Source organism: Podarcis gaigeae (genome assembly GCF_964106915.1).
Source record: "Podarcis gaigeae genome assembly, chromosome: 11".
Taxonomy (NCBI): domain Eukaryota; kingdom Metazoa; phylum Chordata; class Lepidosauria; order Squamata; family Lacertidae; genus Podarcis; species Podarcis gaigeae.
Window position 1 is genome coordinate 40,457,109 of NC_139687.1, and position 7,927 is coordinate 40,465,035.

General features: G+C 41.4%; 1 long non-coding RNA gene across 1 annotated transcript in view; it reads left to right on the forward strand.

Moving 5' to 3' along the window:
• Nucleotides 1-6,779, forward strand: part of LOC310827549 — a 43,451-nt gene extending 36,672 nt beyond the window's left edge. The window contains exons 2-3 of the long non-coding RNA XR_014556394.1: nucleotides 5,922-5,969; nucleotides 6,683-6,779. This is a non-coding gene — a long non-coding RNA (uncharacterized lncRNA). The remainder of the gene's footprint in view (nucleotides 1-5,921; nucleotides 5,970-6,682) is intronic.
• Nucleotides 6,780-7,927: the final 1,148 nt, after the last annotated feature.

Sequence of the window (7,927 nt, forward strand, 5' to 3'; positions counted from 1 at the left end):
TGAGGTGGTTGACTCAGTCTGCCTCATGGGCTAGCAGTGAGAAGCTAAGTTGTTGAAGGGGTGCATAGCTGTGTATGGCAGTGCCATGATCAACTGTGTTTGGGGCAGAGGAGGTTCGGCAGACCAGGAAAGGGAAAAGCATCATAAACCACTTTGTGCTATCTGTCTTCAGTATCAGAGCTCCTTGTAGAAAATGTTGGGAAACTTCCAAGTTTGAGGGCGCTGTTTTTAAACACCCATGCCAGTTAATAATACAATTTCAGGGTTTAATTCTGAATGAGAATTAAAGACTGATTTAATGCATACTCAGTCATGGGTCCATCGTTGCGGATTTAAGCTGAGAGACTAGGACTATTTAACTTGATCTTGAAGCTATGATGGGAATGCTTCTAAGGGAAGTAAAACTTAGATCTGTCAAACCTTCCTTACATGTATGATGTTTTACCATGTTTTTAATATTTGGTTGGGAGCCACCCAGAGTGGCTGGGGAAACCCAGCCAGATGGGCAGGGTATAAATAATAAATTATTTTTTTTTATTATTATAGCTTCATAATAATCACTCACAGTTGTTTGCAAAGGGTGCAAAACCCAGGCACTCAGTAGCCATGGGCCATTTAAAAGTTGGGGCCTGGTAACTGTTACTGAAGAGAGTAGGAAGCAGGGTTCTTCTTCCATGTAAGCCACTGTCTGTAGGACCTGACCATGCTGCTTCCTTTTAATATACAAACATTTCTCTTGCCATCTATCTTCTCCCCTACCTCCACATTTCTACTACTCATTTTTCCACCATGTTTTTTTTTGTACATATCTTCCTTATATCCAAAACACTTCTCTCCATATTTATTTTTTTCTCTCCTTTTCACAATATTTTATTTCTCATTCCTTTCCCCATCTCCTGCAGTTTTAACATGTATTTGAGATGATTAGCAAAATCAAGTGTCCCTCAAACTCAATTTTTTTGTAGGGTTCAAGTAGGTTCCAAGAATTGTTCTGGCACATCATTGCTCCTTTCCCCCACCCTTCTTGTTGCTGTATTGTGCATGCTAGTTAACCTGCATCTGTGTAGTTTACAAGAAACTCCATCTTGACAGGCCAGCTAGTTTGTATGTACACCTTTGCAGGATCTCAGCTGCATCTCTAACTCTGCCACACCTAATTGAGAGGAGTTTTAATTATTCCACAGTCTCCAGTGCAGGGGAGTCAGGCTGGGGTGAGGAGGATGGGATTGGCAGCAAGATAGCTGGAGGGAATTGGAATACATATTACCTAAGGGAGTGGTATCCTCAGTCTTCATCTACTTTAATTCCCTCACCAGACACATCAAACAATAACGCTGTAGGGCTTGAAAAAATTGGGGCAAGGCAGCAGGGGCAGTGGGTGGCAGGCAATGACAGCCTGTCTAAATATCTGAGTGGCAGACAATTGAAAGGAAACAACTTTGCTGCATGGCCAGTGCAGGCGAAACTATGTGTGGTAATTAATTGTTGGGGCTGTTTTTGTTTTTAAACAAAGAAAAGTTTGATAATTGGACTAAGCTGCTCGGCCATAGGTGAACTCGGAAGGGAGAATTTATTTGGTATGATATTTCCCAAAGTTCAATGAAATCCGATTGCTCCCCCGTAATTATAGTGATTAGTTTTAAAACTTGTGCCTTACTGCCCGCTTTTTTGCACTGAATGTAGGAAGTGGGGGGAACACTACAAAAGTGGTGGGGCCAACACTAAAGGAGTAATTTGTATTTGTGCTTAAAATGTGACTTGGAATTTGGAAGTGATAAGCTTCTGAATGCCAGTTCCTGGCAACTGCAAGTGGGGAGAGTGCAATTGCACTCAGATCCTGCTTGCAGCTTTCCAATAGGCATCCCGTGAGAGCAGGATGTTGTACTAGATGGGTCTTGGCTTGGTCCACCAGGGCTCTTCTTATGTTCATATCCACATAAAGCAATAATGTCCATTAACATTTTCTGTATATTCTGGATTTTTTTAAGCCTTTGTGCCCAACAAGCCCTCGCACAGCTGCAAAAAAACAAGAGTCCAATCAAATGATTAGCTTCCAAATATAGAAGACTTTATCTCATCAGAATATACCATTGCAAACAGACTTAAATGCTTGTCCCTCAACGTCCTTTTTTAAAATTACAATAGGCTATTCTTATGCTAACCAAAAGGGCAAACATACAGCTAATTTTCATAACAAGCTCTTTTAAGTGATTAGCAATCTGTAAAGAGATCTGTGATGACTGGAAAAATACTACATTCACTGGACTTGCTCGTCTAAGAGCTTAGTGGTAGACCATCTGCTTTGCAACCAGAATGTCCCCAGTTCAATCCCTGCCTGACATCCACAGGTAGGGCTGGAAAACACTCCCTGTCTGAAATCTGGGGAGTTGATGCCTGTCAATATGGACAATACTAAACTAGATGGACCAATGGTCTTCCTCCCTCTCTGTGTTTCTAAGTGCTTGTCTGCATTGCTTTCCTTACCTATCTAATAATGGTACTATCCATTCTGCTTGATATAAGTTTAGTTCACCAGTAAGCATCTGGGTTTCGCAGAGTAGTTTTACTGACATTTCCTTATAAACATGGAGTCCTGCTTGTCAATAGGCAGAAAATGAGCTAGGATTTAGTTGTTCCCTTCGGTCACAAGAGTAGAAAGTTAATACATAGCAGCCCAGGCCTAGATATCTTGCTGTCTTCCTAAGGACTCAGCTACACAGGTCAATTTATAATGTTAAAATGCATTATAAAAATGTGACACCAGATGGCGCTGTAGAGCAGAATCCAAAGTCAATGACAGATTGCCTTGGGAGCTTCCCCCCCCCCAATAGCATTTTTAAATAGTGTTTTTTATCTGTGTAGATACAGCCAGTGCAACTTAAGTGGTGATATAACAACAGGACTTGATAGGAGAGCAAAATGATCTCGACATTTTGAGTTTTGCATGCCGTCTAGCAGTCTGAAGTCCCAGGGGTCCTGATATACTGACATGTAACTTGGACATATATTTTGCCTCTCTTGAGTTGCTTTTAAAAGGGCCTTAAAGACTTTTATATGCCAGACTGCTCCAGATTGCTGATTCTGGTGTGATGTTTTGAAACTGTCATTGTGCTTTGTTTTATCTCTGAAGTCCTGGACTAAAATGTTGGTGTCTTCAGCTTAATGTATTTCATACTGTATTTTCTATTTTTAAATATATGACGGTCTTTATGATCTTGCTTTTATACTAGTTTGGGCTATACTGTAAGGCACTTTGTGTTGACCATTTGCAGAATACTTATCATAAATATGTAAACAAACATCTGTGCATATATGAAAAATTCCTTGTGGGATTAGAGAGATTGTATGCAAAAGGCTCATGACCTGAACAGTTTTGTTTGTTTCAGTGGAGGGTGAAACTCTAAATATCCATTGTGTTGATAGCATTCTGACATTTTGCAAGATTGTATTTGTGATGTTTTCAGATATGAAGTAAATTACTTAGGTTGCTTTTTTTAATGTAAAGCAGTATAGAAATTTTCTAAACTGGCACAGTGGATGGGTCTTACAACCCCTACACAGGCAACTGCAAAGGCAAACAAATAATAATGATGTCATAGGAACCAACTCCTAGGGGCTTCACCCCCCCAATAAAATATTGGGGCATTGCCATTCAAATTGTGTATGTGAATTGTGTCATGTGATTATGCTGGGCGGAGCTTACCTGGGCCCCTCCAATATTTTATTCAAGTTGGCACTCCTGAATGATGTTATTACCTAATGGTACCTCGGAAGAATTGCACCACCTCCCCCATTTTCTTTTGTTAAATTCTTCAAGCTGCATTAGAGTGATATTTTAAAATAATAGAAAAAGAGGGATTTTGTTAAAGATATCCGCAAATAAAGAAATAGAAATGATCTAAATAAAACACATAAGCAGAAATCAGTGGAGCACCCCTATGGTGTGAGCTTTCTGTGTGCGTAACAGTTAATGTAGGCCTCTGACAGGGCAAGTAGATGTGAGGGTTTTATTTTAAATCGCTTGCTGGGTTTGACCCATTGAGACATACTTTGATCACCATTACGAGCGGCCTGGAACTGCGAGGGCTAGAAAGTAATTTAAAAAAACAAAATCTGAACAAGTGCTCAAGTCTTCACAGACTGCAAGTGAGGCGAAGTCCCCTCTCCTCAGCAGCCAGTCCATGCAGCCATGAACTTCAAATGGGAGTCACGCCTGCTGCACTGAGATCAGCATTTGGCATTTAATCCGAAAGAAATCCTGAGGCGAGCCTTCCTTGACTCCTCCATTAACTCAGAAATGAGTTTTGCCCCTTGTCGCTTTTATTTGTCTCCAACACTAACAACATTTTCATGGTTGTTATAAACAGATAAGCAAACCTAAAATCAACTCCAAATGCCCCACAATGTCAGGGTGTTTTTGTTTTGCTAGGCTCTTGTTTCCCAGGCGCCAGGCCTGTAGTGCGTTTTTCTTCCTAGTGATTTATGACGCTGCTTTTCCTGTTTAGTTAACGATGATTCTTGACAATTTAACTCAACAGGCAAATTTGAGGTACATTTGAAAAATAAAACAGCCATTTGAGGGATTCATACTGAGAGGTGATTTACAAGCGCCAAGACTAGCCTCAGTCACTTGGGATTTTGCCACAGGTGCCATTTAAGGTGATATTTTCTCCACAAGTCGAGTTATGGCATCATGCTTTTCTAGCACTCTGGGACACATTCTGATGCCAAGGTGAACTCAAGGAGAGACTAGCTTTTCTAGCCCACCACAAATGCAACAACATTAACCTTATTTAAATTTCTACAGTGGTATCTCGGGTTAAGAATTTAATTCGTTCTCGAGGTCCGTTCTTAGCCTGAAATTGTTCTTAACCTGAAGCACCACTTTAGCTAATGGGGCCTCCTGCTGCCGCTGCTGCCTCCGTGTGATTTCTGTTCTCGCCCTGAAGCAAAGTTCTTAACCTGAGGTACTATTTCTGGGTTAGCGGAGTTTGTAACCTGAAGTGTCTGTAACGTGAAGTGTCTGTAACCTGAAGCGTCTGTAACCCGAGGTACCACTGTAATCCCAGTCCACATGTGCACGTGTCATATATGCAAAGCCCATGACTTGCCACAAATAATCCTAGGAACTATAGTTTGTTGAGGTTGTCAGGAATTGTAGCTCTGTGGGAACTACATTTCCCCAGATTCTGTGTTGGAAGACAGCCACGTGCTTTAAAGGTATGGTATATACACCGCCTCAGAAATAAATGCCTCCAGTGATTACATCAAACTAATCAATATCAAGGTTAGAACAAAGCTGTCTTAGTTATACAGAGTAGAAAACTATTGACTGCATACACAGCATTCATTTAAATGACATGGCTTCTCCCAAAGAATCATGGGAACTGTAGTTTACCAACAGAGCTACAGTTGCCTGCACCCTCAACAAATTTCTGCTCCCAGAATTCTTTGGGGCAAGTTGTGTTTAAATGTACAATGTGTATATGAAGCCATTCTGAGTGTGTTTTGGGGTGAGGAGCTGGCTGGCGGGAACAGGGGCTGCCAGCATGGCACCTGCAAACCTCCCCTGGCACACATAGGGTCCTCCCTGAAATTAGGCTTGAAAAAAGCATTCTGTTGTAGCCAATATAATAAATTGTGTGGGCTTGGTTGCTGTGTGTGTTGCCCAGGCTGCAAATGTGTCCATGGGCCCAAAAAGGTTGGTGATCTCAGGGCCTAGACACTTCTGTTGAAGGCATATAAACAGTTGAAGCATACGCAGAAGATTACATCTGTTCAGCTCTGACGTGAGTATCCGTAACATGTCAAAAATGTGACAGCAGAGGAGTGAGTGCATTGAAGTCATCCTTTCCACAGCACTGGGGCGGAAATCATGTTGTTCCTGTGCCTTGAGACTTAACCACTCATTTTTTATGCAGGCTATCCTGTCCACTTTGACTCATCTCCTCACATGTGAACCTAGTGAGGTAAGACTGTCCAAAGTGCCTTTATCTATGTCCCACTGCAATTCCTGCGGTGAACCTCTTGGTATCAGCCTCTTTATGGAAACAGGGAGGACAATGAAGGCCCTGAAAGCCTAGCCAAGAAGAAGGGTGGCTATATTTTAGGAAAAGCACCTATTTATATTCTAGTGTTCAAAAACAGTCTAGTTTTCAATATGCACACTGTTTAAAATCTGGAAATGTTTGCATAACTAAAGTAGAATTTTAAAAACTACAGCTGGTTTACAGACTGGCCTTCTCACATGCTCTGCTCTTCCAAATAGGCTATAGCTTAATAAAACATACACACCAAAATCCACATGACCAACTACAATGGCACAAAACTGTGTGCTAAGTTCAGAGTTCTCCAGGACTGGTTGGTAAACAGAGCAAGAGTAATGTTGGTGGGGAAAGTTGTCTGCTGTTGGAGTCACAGAGTCTGTCCTTAGTCACAGTCTTAAGGTGGGATGTGGGAGGAGATAGCAGGCATTCAAACAAAGATGTGCTATACAGGTTTTGAGTTGTGCCTAGGATTGCTGGAAAGAAGAAACATGCCATGGCTGATCCCCCATTTTTAGAAATATAAATATAGTGTAATAGTTCAGATAAGGGCAAGTTGTGGTTTTTGGAGTTTTAAGATCTGTGAAATTCAGGTGCTGAAGTGAGCTCTGAGGCATTGATTTTATCTTCTTCTGCAGGTTTTATGCCATGTTAGATTAGATTTTACGGTCTTTTAAAAAAAACGATCCAGAAAACTTGGGTGATGGAGTGCCACATAAACACAACAACAACAACAACAACGGCAGTAGTAGTAGTAGTAGTAATAATAATAATAATAATGATTTTTAATGGTTTGTGCTGATGAAAGCAGGAGGGAGCACATGACCACAGGGCTCAGGCTCATGATACCAAACTATGGTTTAGAATTACATCTAGGATCTAAACTGAATTCTGATGCTAACTGCAGTAACTTTTTGGAGAAAGAGTGACTTCATAGTCTAGCACAGCAAATGCCATTTTCTTTGTTTTTTTACAACATGAAAAACTGTCAAGACTGGCCTTAAATTGCTGGTGAGGCACAGCTGAACTCCACAGTATCAGCCTTGCCACAAATGGTTTCATTTTGTGCAAAATGTACCAAAAGGGTCATTACTAGAATAGATCTCCTAAAGTGCTTCAAGCAAATTTGTGCAGAACAATTCTTGGACATTTGGCTTGTTAAATGTTTTCAAAAGTTTGTTAAAAACTGACTTTTGGAGATGATATATGTAAAAACAAAGGTAGTGGTGGGGACTCAGAGCTGAAACAGAGTTCACTCCCAGCAACTGAGAAGGTAGGCTACTTCATATTCTCATTAGCCACCTTCATTATACCTCAGCCCCCCAAAAGACCCTGATTCAAATTGTAATAAGTCATTGATAAAGCAATATATACATTGGCTTGGATCCTAAGCTTCTACAAACACAAGGGTTTAATCTACAGTCATAACTCAGAAGTTGAACGGAATCTGTTTGACTTCCAAAATGTTGGGAAACCAAATCACAGCTTCCGATTAGCTGCAGGAAGCTTCTGCGGCCAATCAGCAGCCGTGGAAGCTGCGCTGGACATTCAGGTTCCGAAGAACGTTCGGAAACCGGAACACTCACTTCTAGATTTGCTGTGTTCAGGAGCCAAAACGTTCGACTCGCAAGGCATTCAGGATCCAAGGTATGACTGTACTCATGTTTGTGACTCAGATCCAGAGGAGGAGGCCATTTTTGCCAGCCCACCCTCACCAGCTCTTATGCTGCTCCAGAGGATGCCCAAATCATTTGAAGCAGATTTTATGGGAGGGTTACACATTAGGTTGTAAGGGCAAGGGACCATCCATAAGAATCACCTCCCTCCTACCCAGCCCCGATTCCACTGGTGGGAGTGTTACAGGAGCAGAACTCTGCTCAGAA